Source organism: Myotis lucifugus, unplaced genomic scaffold (assembly GCF_000147115.1).
Source record: "Myotis lucifugus unplaced genomic scaffold, Myoluc2.0 scaffold_2546, whole genome shotgun sequence".
Lineage (NCBI taxonomy): Eukaryota > Metazoa > Chordata > Mammalia > Chiroptera > Vespertilionidae > Myotis > Myotis lucifugus.
In genome coordinates, this window is record NW_005873594.1 from 13907 (window position 1) to 19589 (window position 5683).

General features: G+C 59.5%; 1 long non-coding RNA gene across 1 annotated transcript; it reads right to left on the minus strand.

Moving 5' to 3' along the window:
- Positions 1–769: 769 nt before the first annotated feature.
- Positions 770–5222, minus strand: LOC111824584. The gene is made up of 3 exons (XR_002827694.1): positions 5057–5222; positions 3417–4152; positions 770–2338 (listed from the first exon to the last, which is right to left on the minus strand). It is a non-coding gene; the product is annotated as an uncharacterized LOC111824584 (long non-coding RNA).
- Positions 5223–5683: the final 461 nt, after the last annotated feature.

The following is a 5683-nucleotide window of genomic DNA, read 5'->3' on the forward strand; positions in this document are numbered from 1 at the left end:
CTGATCTGACTTCAAATCTCTGAGCTAGAGTGCCCCCCAAAATGAGTACTCCCAACAAAGTGGGGGATGGAAGTGGGGGTGAGGCAGAAGGTGGGGGACAGTATCAGAGGGTTCCAGGCCTGAGAGCCGAGGTCCTGAGGTCAAGATGGCCCTCTGCCTTTGATGAGAGCAGGTCTAGGTCTTCTGGAGGGAGGACTCGGAGGAACAGGAGTCAGGGTGCCCCTGGGAGGGCCAGGAGAGCCTGGGGCGAGGCACCATCTCTCTGGAGAAAATGGAGTTTGCCCTCGAAGGCCAGTGCCTGCGGATGAACCCTTGCTAGTGTGTGCGCTCCCTCTGGGGGGCCCTCCCACCTTCCAGTCCAGCTCAGCTCCTGCTCCAGTGCTGGCTTCCCTCGGAGCTGCTGCTGGAGCCCGTAGCCTGACTCTGCCTCACACAGGCCTGTGAGCTTGGCCAGGTTCCTGAAGCACTCTGCAAGGCCTCGGAGAATTAAATGAGCTACCAGAACAAGGCCCGGCCGAGTGGGCATGACGTCAGCGCTGTCTCCCAGCGTCCTGTGCGCCAGGAGATGGACATCTCACAACCACCCCACGAGCGGGCTCTCGCCTCACGTTAGCAGCGCTCGGCTGGGGAGGCTGCAGAGCTGGCTTCGACTCCCGTCACCGAATCTGAGCCCTCCATCCTCCCCCTCCCCCTGCATCTCTGTTCCAACTGCACCGAAGCCCCCCAAGGGCAGGTGATAGCCCTCCAAGGGCAGGTGATAGCCCTCTTGGCTGCCTCTCTTCACGGTCGTCTGGCCACTGCTGGGCACACAGTAGGTGCTTCTTAGACATCCACACACTGGCTTCAGTTGAACAAGGCCATTGTGAAGATGGAGTGAGCGGGGGTGGGGGATTCCTTTGAATTCTCCACAGGGAAGGCTTTGTTCTCTGCCCATCTCCCACCCAGACAGAGAAGCAGGCTTCGTCTCTCTCTGGCCTCCTTTAGGGAGATTTTTAGGGAAGGGAAGGGGAGGAGAGGGGAGGGGAGGGGAGGGGACAGATCAGTGGGAGTCTGGCTTCTAAGGGAGCTTGACAGACAGAAGAGGCACCGGCTCCCAGTTAGCAGAAAGGTTGGGTGACTTCTTTCTTGGTCGTGGATCCCTGCTCCCTTGTCATCGACCGAGGAACTGAGCGCTGGGAAGCAGGGTGCTGTTCACGCTGAAAGGCGTCAGGCAGAAAGGAATGGCCTCTGGCGGCCGCGGAGGGTCCTTGCACTGCGGGGTGTCACTGGGAGGCCTGAAGACAGCACAGGCCTCTTCGGGAGGGACCGTCGTCTGGGGCCCCAGCGTGACCCGGTCCGACTTGTACGTCCAGCTGTCTGCCGGCCGCTCTGCGGACTCGGCCTTCCCAAACCGAACGCATCTGGCCACAGTCTCCCCGAAGCCCTCCCTCCCCTGGCCAGCCTGTGCCGCCACCACGGGGGCCACAGCGCCTGGAGCCCCCTTGACGACTGTGGCCCCTCGCCATCCATGGCTGCAACCTATTCCAACCAGCGAAACATGCTGACATGTGTTCCCGTCCTTCCCGTCCACCCCACTGCCATCTCCCCTGAGTAGGTTTTGCAACGGCCCCTAACAGCCTTCCCGCCTCCTTCCGTCCACTCAGTAACCTGAGTGCTCCTCCAACATGGTCACCTGACCACATCGCGGCCGCTTCAAACCTGGTTGTAAGTCCCACCCACCACCCACCACCGCAGCCTGGTTCACTGGCGCTGGGGACCGGAGGAGATTCGGAAAGACACCCACCCCAGCCGAGACCCTACAGGGCTGGACCTATGGGGCGAAGTCCCAGCTCCTCCAACTGTGCCCTGCTGCAGCGACTTGCAATCTGTGGGCGCACATGTCACCCCCATGAGGCCCCTAGGGTCTGGCCCCAGCCCTTCCCTCTGCCCACCCGCTTTGAGCCCACTGGGCCATCGGAGGCTCTCTGACCCTGCTTGCTGGCTCAGCCTCGTGGCTTCATTCACGCAGGTGCTGCCTCTGGGTGCGGGCGGTGTCTCAGTGTCGTCTCCCCAGAGCCAGAGCAGCTCCTGGCTCCTGGGAGCCACGCCCTGACCCCTGGTACAGGAGGGCAGACCCCAGATGGGCGCTGGAGGCCCTGGGGACTTGGGGTGTGAAGAGAGAGAAAAGAATAAGGCTTAGAACTCCAGCCCAGGGGTTGGGAGGTTCCTGGCCTGACCGCTAGGGGGCGCTGGTCCCCCTCATGGGACCTGAGGGCGGGCGAGGCCGGTACATGGGTGGGGAGTGCACAAAACCTCAGGATAAACAGGGCGTCTCTTCAGGGCCACTTCGCAGGAAGATCTGAGAACAAAACGTTGCTTTAATATTAAAACAGTTATAATTAGAGAGTGGAAATGTGGAATCGTGGCTAATTTAAAGACAACACAGAAGACTTCAAAGACATGTGCTTGTGGCCTGATCTCGGGGTGACGCCCAGATCCCCAGGAGTCCATGCCTGCTCTTCAGCTGGGAGGGCTACGTTGGAGTAAAAGCTTGAGATGCACTCAGTTCTCAAACTTCCACACCCTCCTGGGACAGATGGGGAAACCGAGGCACGGGGCAGCATTGGAGCTGCGACTGCGCCCTCATCTCAACACTGAGGCTGCTTCCCAAGACGCTGAGCGCCGTGCCACCACCCGGCTTTCCTGCCTGAGGAGGATTTGGGGTCGTCCTGGGCTTCGCTCCCTGACTCGCACTTGCCACCTGCACAGCCTGCTGGCCCTCCACCTGAAGGTCCCTCCTGCGCCCCAAATCCAGCTCTTCCTTCTGTATCTTCCTGGGGGCCCGACCCCTCCCTCTCTCCTTCCCCCACAGCCATGCCCGGGGCCCAAGATCTGTGGTCACTTCTTCTTTTATATATATATATATATTTTATTGATTTTTTTACAGAGAGGAAGGGAGAGAGATAGAGAGTTAGAAACATCGATGAGAGAGAAACATCGATCAGCCGCCTCCTGCACATCTCCTACTGGGGATGTGCCCGCAACCCAGGTACATGCCCTTGACCGGAATCGAACCTGGGACCTTTCAGTCCGCAGGCCGACCCTCTATCCACTGAGCCAAACCGGTTTCGGCCTGTGGTCACTTCTTGATGGCGCTCTTTTGCCATAGCTCATTACCTGGTCCAACACCCAGAAGCCCTCCGACCAGTCACCTGGCCTGGGGGTGGGGGTGGTAAGTAGAAGTAATAAAACGTAACAGCAGCCTTCACGTCCACAGTACCCACTGCACTCCAGACCCTGTCGTGAGCACCCGCCTTGCATGGACCCATTAGTCCCTACATCTCTCCATGAGGTAGCTGCCTTTTATTCCCATTTTGCAGATGAGGAAACATCTGTAGACACCCCCCTGGGTGTCCTTCCTCCTCCCTCGTACTCACCTTCACCAGGCCCCGGCATCCCAGAGCCTGCTGTGACCTCGTCCCCCATCAGCTCAGAGGTCATCAGTCCCTGCTCGCTGCTGGGTGGTGTTCCGGCATTTCAGTTGGCATTGGAGGTTCTCTCCCAGCCCGCCCCCTTTCCTCTCTTCCACCCTGTGGCTCCCCAGTCCTACACTCCTTTCCCCCCAATATCTCCTGACCGGGATGCCTCCCTCCACCTCTCCACGCCCAGGTCCTTCCTGTCCCTCCACGTCTTCCCGCGGTGCCTCCTGCTCGGGGAATGGTCCTTCCTTCGAACAGCGCCTTCACGGTTCCGACTCCCCGGTCTTGGTGGCCCTCGTCACCTCTCTGAGGACATAGCTTCTTTCTCCAACTGGAGTAAAGATTCTAGAGGAGAGGAACTGGCACCCCATGCCACCCCACCTGGCAAACATCTGTGAAGGAATGTGTTGGCATTTCTTACCCAGGGGCCTGAGGCAGGAACCTGGCTCCTAATTCTGTCACTACCCAGACCAGCTCCGTGCCCTTTGGCAAAGCACTTGCTGTCTCTGTGCCTGAGTTTCCTTGTCTCCAAGCTTACACGTGAAGAGCAGTTCAGGAGGTTCTAAGTGGCTCTCAGCATCCTCCAGGCAGAAGAGACCCTCAGGAACAAGGACAGGGGAGGGGGGAGAGGGAAGGACAGCAGGTGGGGAGGTCGTCTTGCTTTGCTCAGTCGGAGGTTAGGGAAGGGCTGGGCCTAGACTTGCACAGAAAAAACACAAAAGAGCCGGCGAGGCTCAGGTTAGGTACCAAGGTGCGCAGGCGATGCCCCCGGAGGCTGCCAGGCCAGGTGCCCCAGCAGCCAGGGCCTCCGCCTCGCACCGCTGGCATCTCACACTCAGGACTTTGCCGTGGGGAGCTGTCCCGCGGGGTGCAGGGTGTTTGGCAGCCTCCTTTGTCTCTGCCTACTCCCCTAGTCGTGACAACCACGAATATTTCCAGACGTTGCCAGATCTCTCCAAGGGTGGGGTGGGCCCCCAGTTAAGACCATCGAGTTAACCCACCAAGAAATGTTTGTTTAGCACCTACTGTATGCCTAGCTAGGGCTGAGGTATCTTCTCTGATGACGGGTTGGGTTTGGAATGAAAGCTTACACGCGAAGAACGGTTAAGGAGGTTCTAAGTGCAGTGTGAGGGCGGGGGGTGGGGGAGCTCACAGGCCCCAGGGAGCCCTAAGGCTGGGTCTCCAGGGAGGCGCAGGGAGGGCTGTGGGGGGGCGGGTTCCCGCTGAGAGAACAGCCTGCTCGGCTCAGGGCAGGCATGGGCAGGGCCCCTTTGCAACATCGAGCTCCTCTGGCTGCATAGGGCGCAGGGTGTGTTGGGAAGTAGTGGGAAAGGAGGTTAAGTAAATATTATTCTTGGTGTGTTTGCTTATGGGACACTATGTCCAATCGGGGAGCCTGGTTGCGTAAGTCTAGATGCCAGGCTCTCTCAATCTAAATGCCTGGGGCCTCCTCCCGGGATGGCTGATCTTCTCAGCCTTTTCTGCTTCCAGGGTCTGGGCCACACCCTGGCTCTTCCTCCCCCACCCCCCCCTCAACCCCCCACTGCCACCAGGAAGCCCCAGGGTCCAGTCTGTCAGTTTGGAAGCCTCTTTCTTACCTGGTAACTGTTTTTTCCTGCAGGTGGTAAACCCCAAAAAGAAAATGAAGAAAAAGAAATATGTGAATTCTGGCACCGTGAGTAGCCAGGCCTCCCCTGTGCCGCTGGGGAGACACTGAGCCCGGAGCGGGGTCTGGTGGCGGGAGTCCCGGGTGTTTGTGTGCTCCTGCGGTGTGGGAACTAGACCTGGAGAGTGGGGGGTGGAGAGGGGTGGGGCCCCGGAGCCACCGCCCAGGGGGAAGGCGTGCTTAAGGCTGTAGCACAGCAGGCTCTGTGATTCAGACTGAGAAAGCCCAGAGAGAAACTCCCATGGGACTTCCTGCGGGCGGGAAGAGGAAAGGAGGCGCAGTGATTGGGCCCTGACTCCGGGAAATTCCCAATTGAGGTGCTTTTCGCAGGTTGTTTCCTTGGGAGGCAGTGTTATCATCCCCTGTCATGACGGAGGAAACCAAGGCTGCAGGCAGGGAAGTGACTCAGCGAAGGTCACGGGCTGGAGAGGGGGGTGGCGGTCAGCACCCAGGTTACATTCAGAGCCTGCGGCTGCTTCGGGCCGGGCGCTGCTTGCCTGCGACCATCCTGGGGTCACGCTGGCCCAGCGGCTTCTGGCCCGGCTGATCTTCATGCATT